The sequence below is a fragment of the Triturus cristatus genome, chromosome 2_2, assembly GCF_964204655.1.
Source record: "Triturus cristatus chromosome 2_2, aTriCri1.1, whole genome shotgun sequence".
Classification (NCBI taxonomy): domain Eukaryota; kingdom Metazoa; phylum Chordata; class Amphibia; order Caudata; family Salamandridae; genus Triturus; species Triturus cristatus.
The window spans coordinates 850,978,872-850,994,767 of NC_140582.1; the positions used below are offsets into that span (position 1 = coordinate 850,978,872).

Below are 15,896 nucleotides of genomic sequence, written 5' to 3' on the forward strand. Positions count from 1 at the left end.
GGATGTCCTGGGGGGTTGTGAGGCAGAAGTGGAGTACGGCCCTCTGGGTGTCCGCCCGGTGTCATCGCCCTTGGCTCACCATCCCCCCTGCTCCTGTGGTTGTGTGGGCCTGGCTGGTGCCGGGGCCTGGGTGGACTGACCTGCTCATATCATCTGTGCCGGGGGAGACCCAGTTCCCACAACCCTGTCCCGGACCCAACGGAGGTGGAGCAAGCTTTCTCCTCTCGCTCGGCCGCTATTTTGAGCGGCATCGTGCAGCGCAACTTCTGCCCTCCCGGCACCTCACTGAACCTCACGAGCTGACCTATCCTGGGCGCGTTCCTCGGGCTGACTGGTCCGTCCATCTGGGGTGCCCCTATCGGCTGAGGAATACTCTCTGTCCCCTGTGGCGTCTGGCTGGCATGGTGGCAGTGGTGGGTCACCAAGACACAGCAGCAGCAGCGTCCAGTGTGTAACGTGGGCGGCCAGGGCGGGGGGTGGAATCGGCTGCGTTGGTCAAGCATCGTGGGGCCCAGGACTGGGGCCCCCTCCGCCGTGCACGGCGCATCCACCTACCATGCCGTGCTGGCCTCTGGACACTTATCTTCCCTACAGTCTCACATTAACTCTGCCCAGCTGTGAGAAAGTGACTCTGTATATACTGTTTCCAAATAGGTACAGGGTGTACAGAGTCCACAGTTCCCAGAGGTTTGGCAGAGGCTAAAGTTAGATATAACCTTACTCTCTAATCAATGATTTCCTATGGGAGAAAATTGGGTTACTGGTAAGTACAGTTGTAAGTATTTTTCAGAGTCAGTGATGAGCACCAAGATCCAGCACTGGGAGCTCACCTAATTGCAGGTGAGTATTTTCGTTTTCGTTACTCGGCTAATTTTTGGTGAATATTTTAAGTTTTGAAAAGTCCACACTTAGAAGAAATTTCAGAAAAAAACAGAAAATTGAGTTATCGGTTTAAAGGTAAGAACTCGACTGGCAGATTTAAGGTTCTGGGCATAGACTCAGGGGTCTCCCAGGGTCAGGTAGGTACAGTTGGTTCACCCTCAGCGGCACTAGGGTGGCCGGGTGCAGAGAGAGTTAGGCCCAATATTATCCTTGGTTGGTGGCTGCTGACTAGCAGGCCACGCGGCTATGGGAGCTGGGCTCCTGGTCACTTATTCAGTAGATAGGTGTAGAGGTTGCACTGCCAGGGCCACTTGGGCGGCTGGGTGCAGGGTGCTTTTGAGCCTTTGGGCGCTCAATTTATTTCAATGGGAAAGCTCCGGTTTAGAAAAAGACAGCAAGCTCAGGACGAAGATTCTTCAGGTGCCACCACCACTTCGAGAGGTAAGTTGGGTAGTTGGAGGATAGGTAGGTACCCCGGGATTGGGCACAGAGGGCCGCGGCGCGCCGGGTGCAGGGGTGCCTTTTGGTGTCGGGAACTCTTACCCTCTGTTGATCGTGGTGGGGGGGCACCTGGTTCTGAGGCTGCAGGCTTCTTCAGGAGTGTCGAGGGAGGTCCTTGGGTGCCGGACTCGGGGTCACAGTCGCAGTAGGGTCGTCCTCGGGGTCTTTGTTCACTCCGGCACAGGCCAGGCTTGGCGGGTGCAGAGTGTGATGGGTTTGTGGTTCCGGGCTGCTGCCAGGGATTAGAAGTAGATTTTGAGTAGAGCCTCTACTCATGGGAGTCCCAGGGGTTTAGAGTCAAAAGGTAGCCAGGTCCTCCGGGGTTTGTGAGGTTGCTGGCCACAAGAGATGCCGAGTTGGAGCAGGAGCAGGTTCGAGGGTCGACAGGCCGGCAGGGCTGGGGCCAAAGCAGTTGGTGTCTTCCTCTTCTTAGCAGCTGCAGGGCAGGTCTTCTTTCTTCTAGCTCTTCTTCGGATTTCAGAATCTGGAATCTGGGGAAGGAAGGTTCAGGGTGCCCCTAAATACTAGATTTAGGGGTGTTACAGGTAGGTGAAAGGCAGGGACCAATGGGTCCCTGTCCTGGGGTGGGTACACCCCTATCCTGCCTCTCTCCTGTGGGAGGGGGGCAGTAGCCTAGCCCTGATTGGGCAGGGCTTCCCATCTTCAAGATGGCGAGAGCCCGGAGATGTGCTTCACCTCGCCCCCCCCACCTGAGTGGTGGGGTTTGACAGGCTGGCACATCCCCTGTCCTTATTTGCGGTTTCCGGCCAAGCTTCCTGCCAGAGTGGGGGGTTGCAGTGGCCTGGGAAAGCTCACAGAGGCGGCATGCCTTTGAAGCTTCCCCCTGCCCATCCTGGGGGAGGAGATTTAGCACCTCACCCAGGATGTGCATTGTTGCAGACCCAGGAGAGCAGGGGCTCTCCTACCCAGGGGTCCAGCAACATGTCTGCTGTGTGGCAGCCTAGGCAGCCTCAGAACAGACGTGGATTGTAGGTTAGGTTTTAGGGGGCATCTCTAAGAAGCCCTCCGGGGTGCATGGTACATTAAATGCCACACTTGCATCAGTGTCGGTTTAATGTGCTGAGAAGTTTGATACCAAACTTCTCAGTCTTCAGTGTTGCCATTATGGTGCTGTGGAGTTCGTGTTTGACGAGCTCTCAGCACCATGTACTCTTAAATGGCAGTGTTGCAGCGTGGAACATCAAATTCCCCCTTCACCACAGACCAACTATCTCAACAGCAAATTCACTCAAAGACATTCATTAGTGGGGCCCATGACACCAATATACACACTTCGTTGATCTGCTTCCCTAGAGGAATAAGTTTCCAAACGCTGACATGAAAGCAATACCTTTATCTTATTCTAAATACGTTGACTCCAATCCTAAAATATCCCCCTCATAAGGCAATGAATCATTTAGTTGTTTTATAAGTTAGTGACACAATCATTTATCTTCACTTTACATACTAAACTAAATACTCTTCTTTAAATAATCGACATAACACATTTGTCAATTAATCAAATATTCTTTATCTAAGAAATATTGCAAAATCATTAGAAATCGTCCTCAGCATTGCAGAACATCATATTTACCTAATCTGGCTAAAGTCATCCTCTAAGTCAGTCAGATCGAGGAAAAATCTTTATTCAGCAAAGTTAGGCCACAATTCAGTCTCTCAAAGATTCAGGATAACAGCTGTCCAGCAGTGTCACCGTCCTCTCCGTCAGCATAACGTCAGGAAATCAAGTTCTTCAAAGAAGAGCAAATTTTTTTAGTTCAATTCCCTACCTACTTTTATAATGAAAATAATGTCAAAAAGTATCAAGATCCGGGTTTAGAGAGTCCTGATTGGTCAACTTGGGGGTCGCAGGGTAAAGTTCTCATGATGTCTATGTAATGAACTCATCGCACTTGCTGGTTCTGGTTTTTAAATTGTCCATTGTCTTTGCTGCTGGCGAAGTTCCCGGAGAGACCTTGAAGGGTACATATTCTCCCGGGGTCAGGTACAGGCCACTGCTGCTGGCAGTGGCGCCTGCGCACTTCACCCAGAACCTCGTGTTGTCAGGGCAGTCACGTTCAACGTCTCGTTCAGCCATCTTGTCTAGCCCGAAATGGGCAACTTAAGCAAAAGAAACACAAAACGTAATTAAAACATAGAAATGACTAATAAAATGTTAATCCCTCGCTAATACCCATATGTGTGTGTATTTATCTAGCAGAAAGCAACACTCAAGCGGTTTATACTCACTTAATAAAGCACAAATCACAAATACATCACCAAAGCAACATATATCATGCAATTTTCAAATTTTCTACTATTAGTATGTGTACACAAGTTAGTTTACAATTAATATAGCCATGCAAAGTGCAATTCCCACGTATAATTCTTTTGTTAATATGATTGATAAGTATTTCACTGCAAACCAATTAATAAGATTACTATTAGTTAATTATTCAGATTAATATAAACATGCAGAATGGGGGGGTATACAAAATTTTGAACTACCCGCTCCATCAATCCCCCATTTGGTGATTATATCACCACACCAACCAAAAATGTTGTAATCCTTTTACGGAATTTGAAATTGATTTCTCGTTTCATTCATATTTCAGTTTCCCCTGTTTCTTCTCTTTTTTCTGTTTTATACATGCTATCCTTTATCTCTTCTAGTTCTATTTCTTCGAATTCTCTTTCTTGTTTCTTATCCCTTCTCCTTAAGTTTTGTCTTTTTATTCTTTTCTGGTTTTTATTCTTTCTACAACAAATATAACCTAGTCTAATTATTAATTCTAAGGAAATCACACATGTTAATGGAAATAATATTTTGCCTATAAATGTACTACCTAGTTTTACTACAAAGTCTTTAATAGCTGATATTTTCTTACCAATCTTCTCCCAGACACCTTCAACCTCCAGTGGTACAATTTCGTCATGCAATTCTGTAATATTTTTAATATAAATTTTCAAATCTCTACTTTCGTCAGGAATGTAAGTACAACAATGTTGAACTTTCAGCATTCCACAGACTCCACCCTCTTCTGCCAATAATATATCAAGGGCAAGTCGATTTTGCACTACCGTAGCACGCATGGCAACCATTTCTATATTTGCCAATAAGAATCCTCCAGCGGTGCTTGTTGACAAGCGATCCACTACTGCTGAAATTTTTCTAATTTTATTTGCATTCAGAGATATTCCTACAGCGGGTATCAGTGCTCCAAATATGTCACCCACAATTGCAGTCCAGGATTCTCTCTTACTACGTGCTAAATAACTACCTAAGCTATGTACACCATTTTCTCCTCTATCCATGTGAAAAATCTTTGGAAAAACCAGGCCAACATAACATGTGCCATACTAATGGTCTGGCAAACGATAATATGCCCTGTTCCCACAAATGAAATACAGTCCTGGAAAGACTGGATCTCTTCCTCCTTTAAATCCCCATCCTCCCATGAATCGGTATGTATCATGGCACTCACTATTCCCTACAAAATAATTGTCATACGCCGTCTGATTCCTTCTTATACACAATTTTCCTTTCTGAGGCCAATCTAAAGCCATAGTTGGACTCGTTTCTCCTTTCAAGTGTTTCTCCATTTCTACATCCCAGACTGTTTTCTCCACTTTCCCTTCTGAAACCTTTCTTTGCATTTTCAATCTCCTTTCCTCAACCATATCTAAAAATGTCTTCTCCTCTTTCTTTAAACTGCAAGTCAAGTTATTTCTAAATATATATTCTAATGTTAGTTCTTTAGTCTCTAAGAAAAATTCACCTAATACCTTTGCAGGTTTTACCTTGTTTAGTTTGTTAATTGCCAGTACTTGTGAAAATACAGTATCTACATATGAAAAATAATACTCTAATTTACCTGTTTGATAAAATAAACTAGCTATTACACTACATGTTATTCCATATGTTACTGGAAGGTGATGATAAGTCACTCCTTCAGATACAGATGCAGGTAATTGCATACAAACGTAGCAATCCCTTATGTCCATTGTTTATACATATTCATACAACAATTTTGAAAACACATTGTTAGAAAAATCTGTTATTGACCTGTCTTTATGTAAATAGTTTCTATCTATTCTAGTTGGAACTACCTTTTGAACTTTCCCTATATTAGTTATGTTATCAATATGTCCCTCTAATGTATCCACAGTAACTTTGAATGAAATTAACAGAGCAAGAATACTCCAAAGAAGCATTAATAATCTTGTACAACAACAACACATTTTGCACCATCTTCTAAGGAAGGTACATCTACTTTTGCTACTTTCTATGTTTGCCATCTTAACTAAATGAGCCGTGTCTTTTGACTTAGCCTCTTCTACTTCACAACTAGTTTCTAACCCAAGGCTTCTAAGCACCTACGTGGTTCTACCAGTTTTTGTCTTTTTCAATGTTTTATTGTTTTTCCATCAGTAATTTTCTAGTCTCATTCAGTTTGGCATCTCATCATCTTTCACCTTCCCTTTGTTTTCAGCATACAGGTTGTCCTGAACATCCGCTTCTTCTCCAATATCGGACAAGATAAATCTCAGGATTTCCGATTCTTCATCTTCCTCAACCACTTCCGGTACGACCACCTCTGGATTTCCTTGGCTATCCGCCTCTTCCTTCACTTCAGGCAGGGCCACATATGTCCATTCCGGTGATTTATACTTCTGGTTAGGTTTCTTTGTTCTTTTGCTTTTTTGAACCACAGTTGGTTCTTCTCCTTTTGATTTTTCCTGACTCGTCACTTCATTCACCTGTTCAGCCCTTGGCGAATTTACACGTGTCAATCGATATCTCAGTCTTTTTATTTTGTTTGGCCACACTTCGTCCTTTGCCGCTCTTTTCAATTTACTCCCTTTATCATTCTTTTCAGTTCTCCAAGCTCTCTTTCTCAGAACTCGGCCTTCTGGTATTTCATCTTCGCTTTCCTCAGACTCTGTTTCAACTTGCTTTTTGCCTTCGACAATTTCTTTTTCCACCACTTCTTTTGTTTTCCCTACTTCTGTCCCTCCTCGAATCTCTGACACGCAATCTTCCTGCTGACTACTTGTCCCTGCTTCTAACTGGATGTTGGAGTTCCCTACACCTCCTCGGGGGTCTTCCACAATAATCTTTCCCTCTCTCTCTGTATCTGGCACCTGTCCATCTATAGGTGTTGTTTCAGGTGGAATTTCTCTTAATCTTTCATCTGGCACTTCTTTCTCATGTATTTCTTTTATTGTCTCTCCACTGTCCTTTTCTTTGTTCTTCCCTTGTTCCTTCTTGGAAGAGTGTGCTCTTTGTTCTGTCTCTGAGTCTGAACTGGTATCAGAAATCTGTAACCTTCTCCTCAGGGAATTACTTTTGGGGACCAAAGTTAAACTCGCCTCTGTCTCCCCCCTTTCAGGGTTTTCTTTTCCTTTGTCTTTTGGCTCTCCGTCATCTGACTCAGTACTGTATTCTGATTAATCAAAATACTCCTTTTCTTTACAGTCAACTGGATTTGGAATTCTCAAAGTATGACTTGCATGGATCCAGTTCTTCAATCCAGCACACTTCACAGCTGTTGTTTTGGTCAAGATGACTTGCCTTGGTTTTCCCCACCTGGGAACCAAACAGTTTCTTCTTCTGTGTATTTTTATCCTTACCCAGTCCCCTGGGCTTAGATCATGGGCTGGCTTCTTTCCAAGAGTGGTGGCATCCGCTCCAACCTGATGAAACACAGAATGAACTGCGTCAGCCAGGCTTTTACAGTATTCCAACACCATGTCATCAGTTATTGTCATCAGCTTGTTGACTGGTATAAACACATGTCGCATGGCACGTCCCATGATGATCTCATGCGGACTTAAACCAGTGCTTCTGTCTGGAATTGATCTAATAGTCATGAGTACCAGAGGCAAGACATCGGGCCATTTCATAACGGTGGCTAAACACATTTTCCCTATTCTGTTTTTGATAGTACCATTCATTTGTTCTACCACACCAGAAGCCTCTGGTCGATAGGCACAATGCAGTTTTTGTCGTACATTCAATGTTTCACAAATCAGTTTTATGATCTCATTATGAAAATGTCCTCCTCTGTCTGATTCAATTGTTACTGGTAACCCAAATCTATGGATGAATTCCCTCAACAGTAATTTTGCCACTGTCATTCCATCATTTCTTCTTGTTGGGAACGCCTCTACCCACCTGGAGAATAGGCATACCATCACCAAAACATACCTCAACCTGTTACAAGGAGGCATCTCAATGAAATCTACTTGCATTCTGGTGAAAGGCCCTCCTTCTCGACCTATTGTCCCTAGACTCACTACTGTCTTTCTTCCTGGATTGTATTGTTGACAAATTAGGCATCTTTGACAAATACTTTCTGCTACAAGTCTGAACTTGGCATTATACCAAGTTTGTTTAAAGGACCTAATCACGGCGTCTCTCCCTATATGTTCCTGTCCATGATACATCCGTGCCATGGCAGACATCATGCTATCAGGCATAACTAGTCTTCCATCTCGATAGACCCACACATGATCCTTCTCTCTTGGTGCACATCCTGCTTTTACCCACTGTTTTATTTCTTCTTCCTGCAATTGTCTTACTTCTTCCCATGTTCCCACGGTGTTAGTAAACATTGGGAAACAAGAAATCAATTCCTTTTCCTTTGCCCGATTGATTGAATTCTGATTTTGTGCACAGTATTGCGCCATATCGTTTGCGAACTTATTTCCAGTGGCAATGTAATCACCACTGCGACTATGGGCACCACATTTTACCACAGCCAATTGCCTAGGCAGCTGTATCGCCTCAAGCAACTTTCCAACCACTTCAGCATTCTTAATGGGAGTTCCACTTGAGGTTAGGAAACCTCTCTGCAGCCAAATTTGGCCAAAATCATGGACCACTCCATAGCCGTATTGGCTATCAGTTATCACAGTCACTCTCACACTTTTCCCAATCTTACATGCTCTGGTCAGGGCAACAAGTTCTGCTACTTGGGCCAATCTTACTCCTTTCAAGTAGGATGCTTCCATCACTGCTGCTACTGTACATACCGCATATGCTGCACTCAGCACTCCATCATCTGTCCTCAAACAAGATCCATCAACAAACATGACAAAATCACTTTCTGGCAAGGGTTCATCTTTTATGTCAGGTCGTGGTTTTGTACAGAAATCAAGTACATCCAAACAGTCATGATCTGCTTCATCTCTTACCTCCACATGCTCTACATCTGGCAACAGCGTTGAAGGATTCACATTCACACATCTCACAAGACTCACATTTGTTGCACCCAAAATGACCTTTTCATACTTAGTCAGTCGGCTGTGCGTCATATACTGAGTACTAAAAGAATCACCACATCATGAGGTACAGACACTTTCACAGGATATCCCATCACAATTCCCTCACTCTGTTCCAAACTTCGACATGTATCAGCTACTGCTTTCAGACACCCAGGAACGGCTACAGCTACTGGGTCCAACATGGATGAAAAATACGCAATTGGTTTCCTCAGTTTTCCATGCTTCTGTACTAGAACAGAAAGTACACATCGATTTCTCTCACTGCAATACAACTCGAACTCCTTGTCATAGTCAGGCATTCCTAATGCAGGTGCTTCACACAATCCTTCTCTCAATCTTTTGAATGCTGCCAACTCCTCTTTGTTCAAATCAATTGGATCTCTCACATCACTTCTTGTTAATCGTACCAAAGGTTTTGCAATCAAGGAAAAGTTGCTTATCCACTGACGACAATATCCAACCATTCCCAGAAACATTCTCACTTCTCTTTGGGTCATTGGTGGACTCATTCTTTTTATGATCCTGATTCTGTCTATGGTTATTTTCCTGTGTCCTTTCTCAATGCTGTGTCCCAAATATTGGACCTCTTTCTTACAAAATTGTAATTTCGATGGTGACACTTTTAGTCCTCCATCTGCCAAATGATTCAGCAAGGCTACTGTGTCTACCTCACAAGCTTCATGAGTTTTCGATGCCACAAGCAGATCATCGATATATTGTACTAGTACTGAGTTATCAGGCAGATACCTTTTCAATAGCTGATTAACTATTGAGGGGCTTTCTGTATACCCCTGTGGAATTCGGCACCACGCCAAAATACGCTCACCGAAACGAAATGCAAAAATTTGCTGTCTTGGTGCAATGGGATAGAAAAGAAAGCATGACACAGATCAATCACTGTATACCATTCTGCGTCATGAGTGATCTGATATAAAATCACAGATGGATTCGGTACAATGGGACAACATGATACAACAATTTGGTTTATCTTTCTCTGATCTTGTACTATACTAAACTTCCCACTAGGCTTTTTCAGTCCCATTATTGGTGAATTACATGGGCTACTCATTATTTCTCTCAAAATTCCTTGTTTTATCATTTTCTCGATCACTGGAGTAACTCCTTCGATTATTTCAGGTGTCAATTTATACTGTGGGACATTTGGATAACATACTCCTTATTTTACAGTTATTTTTACTGGATCTACATTTCTCATCAATCCTACATCTTCTCCTGTGAAATCCCACACTTCTGCGTTTACTGATTGTATTAATTCTTTTGGTAATTCGTCAGGGTTAAATACAGCATAGGTTCCTGTAACCTCTTTCTCTCTGTTTGCCATTGTCATTTTATACAGCACATCATCATCTGGTGTTTCAAAAGCTATTCCATCTGGAGTACAAAATATGGTGCAGTTCATCTTGCACAATAAATCTCTACCCAACAAGTTCACAGGACTGGTATCGCACACTACGAATCGGTGCATTTCAGAAAATTTCCCTATACTAACTTTCACTGGTTCTGTAAGGTAAGTTTTAATCTGTCTGTTGGATACACCAACTACTTGGATCGTTTCATCAGAGAGAGGAAGATTCTTAACATCAGCTGATCTGACAGTTGATCGAGTAGCACCAGTATCGACTAGGAAAGTAATATTTTCATTATTAACTTTTCCATCTACAAATGGACCTGTCTGGTCTACTTCTAGAGTTGCGCCAAGTACGCACTCTTCTTCCTCCCTTCGGCATCGTCAATAACCCTCTTCTGAATCGCTGTCATCGCGTTGCAGCCAATACTGCGAAGCAGCGCTAGTGCGTTGCGGCTTATTTACCTGTTCTTCATTGAAGAATCCATTCTCCTTACTATACTTCTGGCAATTTTTGTTCTGTGGAAAAGGTGGTTTTGGCACCTGATTCTGTTGTGTTACACCCTGCTGTTGTCGTTGCTGTTGACCACTCACCTCATTCTGCACCTGTGGATTCAATGATGGATTTTCATCGTTAGTACTTGGAGGAAATTTACACTCGGATTTCCAATGCCCTATCCTACCGCAATTATGACACGGAAATTTCTTTTTAGCTTCCTCAATATTCCCTTTATTTTTCCCAATTTCTGTTTTGACCCAGCTTGTTCTGCTAATTGTGCTTCCTGTCTTTCTGCTACCTTTACCTGTGCCCACATAGTCTTCTCTTTCAGTTTTTGCTGTTTTGCTTCAATTTCATCACTGAAGTATTTAGCATGTCTCAATGCTGTTTTATCATTTCACTAATTTCTGGACGAAGACCATATACAAATCTGTATACAAAATGACTCAAATCTTTGTCACTTAAATTTTCATCTCCACTGAATTGTTTAAAGGCTAAAATTAACCTCTCATAATAGGCATGTACTGATTCTTTGCTTTCCTGATGTGTTCTGTCAATTTTTACCCAATCTGTCTCTTTAGGGGGTACCTTGTTCTTCAAAAATGCCATAACCTGTTCATATTTCTTCATTACCTCGGAGTCTGGAGCTCCTGTTTTTGAATCCCTTGGGTATTCCTGTGTCGGCCAATCTATTACTATTTTACATTCTGTCCATAGATCTGCTGGTACTATTATATCGAATAAGCTATTTAAATCAATCCACAATACTTTGGATAATTTCACAAATCTGTCCACCTGTCTATACCACTCGACATGTTTTTCACGCAGTCGAGGGAAGTCATTCGTAAATGACAAAATATCCTGTCTAGTCCATGGGACATGTAAATATCCTTCTCCTGGAATCTCTCTCATAGGGCATTCTGTCACAACCTTCTCTTTCTCTCTCACAGGGTAAGCTGAAAACGTTTTGTCTGAAACTTCATCTCGTTTACGATACCATCTGCTTTTCCATTTGTCCACATCTCCCCATTTTCTCAACAAAATAATTATCTCTTTTATCTAACCTATTCGTCCTGTGATATTCATGTTTTCAATGTCTTTCTCCGTGAAATCTACTCGATAGGGTTTCTGTAATGCCTTTACCTTTTCAATATCAATACCCATTTCATTTGCCACTTCTTCTCATCTTTCATGAAGACTTTTTGCTCTCCATGTTACGCTTTTACACAGAAATAACAACTCCTCATCTTGGTAAGTTTTTAACTTTTCAGTCGGGATAGTTCCTACTATTAATTCTTCCAGTACCATTCGTAGTTTAGCCATATCTATTGATTGGGAATCTTTGTCTTTCTTTTGTAAGCTTCTCAACCATTCACTCAACTCCTCTGTAGATGGTCCTACTGGCTTTTCTACATTTCCTTGTCCAAAATCTTTCTGCGTTTCTGTCATTGTCTCTATTATCGTCATACGCTTTTCTGCACAATTTTGACCTAAAAACGGGTTATTTGAAAAGTTCGGTTCAATCATACTCATTGTCTTTCTCCACGGATTCTCACTCTGACTCATTCTTGGTTGTTCAGCCGGTTTGTTATTTTTATAAGGGACCGTCAAACAATGTTCGCTATCTTTCTGTTTATTGAAAATGGGCATTACTGGACCTATTGTTACTGGAACAGTTACCGCTTCCAGATTTAAGGTCAATTCTCTTATTTTCTCGGTTAATTCTAGGATCGTTTTTGCTAGTTCTGCTGAATTTTCACCATCTAATTTACCTCCGGACTTCTTTTCTACCTCTCTAATGGAATTGTTTCTTCCCAAATCTTGGAACTCTGGTTCCGATTTTATGATTCGTACTGTTTCTTTCATTGGGGCACTTGGTGTTAATATTTCTGGTTCTGGTCGATATGGTGGTGGATTCTTATAGAACATATCATCAAGAACATCATCCTCTGATTCATTCATTCCATACCCTCTCGATTCCACATTATGCCTCTTTTCTGCACATTTTCTTCCTTCACTCTCTCCTACAGTTCTTACGGGAAACAAACCTTCGGTCATACTCGCATTCCGCCACCTTCTCATTCGATCATCATGCGTCTCATGTCCGTATGATCTGCCAAACATGTACCTATATCCTCTACCATTTCTCTGTCTTTCTCGGTCATGCATCTCATCTTCCCACTCCGTCAATGCCTCAAATTGTGTCGGTCTAGGTCTTGGTTCTAAATTCATCATTTTCTCCCTCAAATTTCTCAAAACAGCTAAATTAAATGAACCATGCTCTGGAAAAGCCAACACTCCGTCATTCTCGTTATATTTGACCCAATTATCTAACCAAATACAAGTGTGATACCCATATTTTGCAACCATGAAGGATGCAGGGGTTTTCGGTGGAGGAAGTAACTGTCCTTCCCTAGTTACAATCGGCTTGTCCTTCTTAAACCATTTCTTAATTCTACCAAACCAAGACTTTTCTCCTTTTCTGGTGAATCGTAATACATTTTCCCTCTTTAGTGTCTCACTAGTTTCTCCTTACGACTGTACCGCTTTTCTGTCCAATCGCAGCGTGACTCACACTAACGCACCAATCCGGAGCGTCTACGTCACTGTCATAATTCTCAAATCCCAGCGCGACTCACACTAACGCACCAATAGGGAGCGTCTACGTCACCCTGTATTTCTCCACTCCTGGCGCGGCACACAATAACGCACCAATCCGTAACGTTTTACGGTTCTGACCGACTGTCCAATCCCAGCACGGTCGTTCTGACATCAGCAGCCACTGCGGCAGCTTCTGCTCCTGTCTACCCCTCCTTCACAAAATCCTCTCAGTAAGTTTTGTTTCAAATTCTACAATTCTGTTAGTAACAACATAAAAACGCCACCATTGTCCGCTTCGCTAACCAAAGAATAGCAATAGACCTTTCTCACGAGAATTCCGTCTTTCCCAAGAGCAGTGCTTACCTCTGCCCTACTACGGAATCGTTACTTCCGTTGATAAAGTAGCACATTCCTCTACTTCACCCTTCTGACAAGCATTAGCTAACCGTTTTTCCAGAATTAAGACACATAGTTGGAGACCCAATGCTTCTGAGAAATAAAACTAGAGTTTCACAATTAACCCGAATGCCTTTACATTCACGCACTTTCATACAAGAAAAAGTAGTACATTCACACAGAATCCTGTCTTTCCCGAGAACAGCGAACAGTCTGTCCTACTACAGAATATGACATACGTTAACAAAGCACAGCTTCCTTCTTCTTCGTCCTTCTAACAAGCTCAGAGAATACCTATTACCTTTCCAGTGATAAGCGTTATCGGAATGCCATTTGGATCCCTGGTACCTAAGACCAGAATTTCACAGGTAACCTTCGCTATCATACACACTTCTCGCACTCAGAAACTGTCTCTAATGGCAACACACGGCAATGTCACCGAATCTAACCCAGACAATGCGTCATGCAACTTCAATCGTTACACGTTTCCCCTGTGTACCTACAGGGTAACAACAATTCTGTCTTTCCCGAGAACAGCGTTTACCTCTGCTCTACTACGGAACTGTTACAAACTTCCGACTTCCTACATCCCAGAAGCCGTGCAAACAACATAAAACTCAACGCAACTCAACATAGAGTGTTAGTACATAAACCAATCTCAATAATCAATAAGCTATTTACAAGCAAATATCACCAACCAAAACAATAAAAACCATAACTCTGCTACCAGAAAAACTGTTGCAGCGTGGAACATCAAATTCCCCCTTCACCACAGACCAAATATCTCAACAGCAAATTCACTCAAAGACATTCATTGGTGGGGCCTATGACACCAATATACACACTTCGTTGATCTGCTTCCCTAGAGGAATAAGTTTCCAAACGCTGACATGAAAGGAATACCTTAAATACGTTGACTCCAATCCTAAAATATTCCCCTCATAAGGCAATGAATCATTTAGTTGTTTTATACGTTAGTGACACAATCATTTATCTTCACTTTACATACTAAACTAAATACTCTTCTTTAAATAATCGACACAACACATTTGTCAATTAATCAAATATTCTTTATCTAAGAAGTATTGCAAAATCATTAGAAATCGTCCTCAGCATTGTGTGGTAAATTTAAATTACCTAGACTTAATTTATGCGGTAAAATTCAATAAGAATAACTCAGTAAAAATAAGAGGCAGAATCCGTGGTATTTGAGGTTATAAAAGGGAATTTATTCCTTACAAAGGAATTGGTTCGAACCAGGCAATCGGGTTCCGTCACCACGAAGGTTCAGGAAGGGATCGGCAATACATTATTGACAGGTTATTATATATATAGTAAATGCATTACAGTAAAGACAGATGCAGGAGGCGTAACAGCTGATAGGAAAGATAAGAATACACATACGTAATAAAAAAGGCGTTACAGTAGGCGTGCATAAAGGCGTATACTAGAAACGTCATTAAGAGGATGTCACAGGTGGGTGGATCCATAAGAGAATCCTGCAATGTCAGCAGAAATACATGGCAGAGATGCGCGCGCAGCCACATGACGTGTGATTGACGTGTAACTAGAGGGTGAAGGGGACTTGACATTTAGCCCTACATGAGGAGACAGAAGTCTGGGATGTCAGAACAACCTAATCCCAAATCGTATCTAATATCTAGTGTTTAAGGAACTATATTATCTGGAAGGGAAGGTCTCTCGGACAGAGTCTATTCTATACTGACTGCTAGTGCGTGTACAAGCGTCTAAGTGTCTACATGAGATGCGAGGGGGCATGGGCCTACCATGGTAACGAAAGCTATGAACTACTTGCACGGAGACAGTGAGGCCGGGCCCTTTGCTCTGCAGCTGGAAGGATGTTTACCTAAACTACTAGACAGGAATGTATTGGATGAGGAGCGGAGCAGATAACTTGAAGGCGAAATACAGTCTTTGGCAGGCAACAGGCCGGGCCAGGCACCGTTAGCCGCGCAGGAAGTAAGACAAAGGTCATAGATACAGATGTAGGCTCAGGCTGGAGCTTTCAGAGGCAGAAAGCAGGAAAAGGCTCGATGGCAGAATTCAGGGCCTACTCGCCTGAGCTGTAAAACGTGAAAAGTGCACCATATAAAGTCGGTGGCCAAACATATTTAGGAACGGAATATCCAACCCATTCATGGTGGATCTGAAAGAGGACATGTTAACGTTGGACGCACATGTATTTGCGTCTTCATAGCTGGAAGTGGAGGGAACATACATGTACTTGTAGCAGGTACATGGAGCCGTTGGGGTCTAAGATAGGGGACATAATTGACCATAAAATGCATATTTCCTCATTCCCTCCTTGTCCCCTGCGGACCCTTCATGAGATATCGATCC

At 42.6% G+C, this 15,896-nt stretch overlaps 1 long non-coding RNA gene across 3 annotated transcripts in view; it reads left to right on the forward strand.

Annotated features, from left to right (window-relative positions):
- Positions 1–15,896, forward strand: part of LOC146862874 (uncharacterized) — a 218,352-nt gene that overhangs the window by 162,876 nt on the left and 39,580 nt on the right. The window contains exon 6 of one of the 3 annotated variants that reach the window (XR_014978524.1): positions 5,877–5,970. The exons of the other annotated variants lie outside the window; for them this stretch is intronic. This is a non-coding gene — a long non-coding RNA (uncharacterized LOC146862874). Of the gene's footprint in view, positions 1–5,876; positions 5,971–15,896 lie in introns of those variants that run through there. 3 annotated transcript variants of the gene reach the window in all.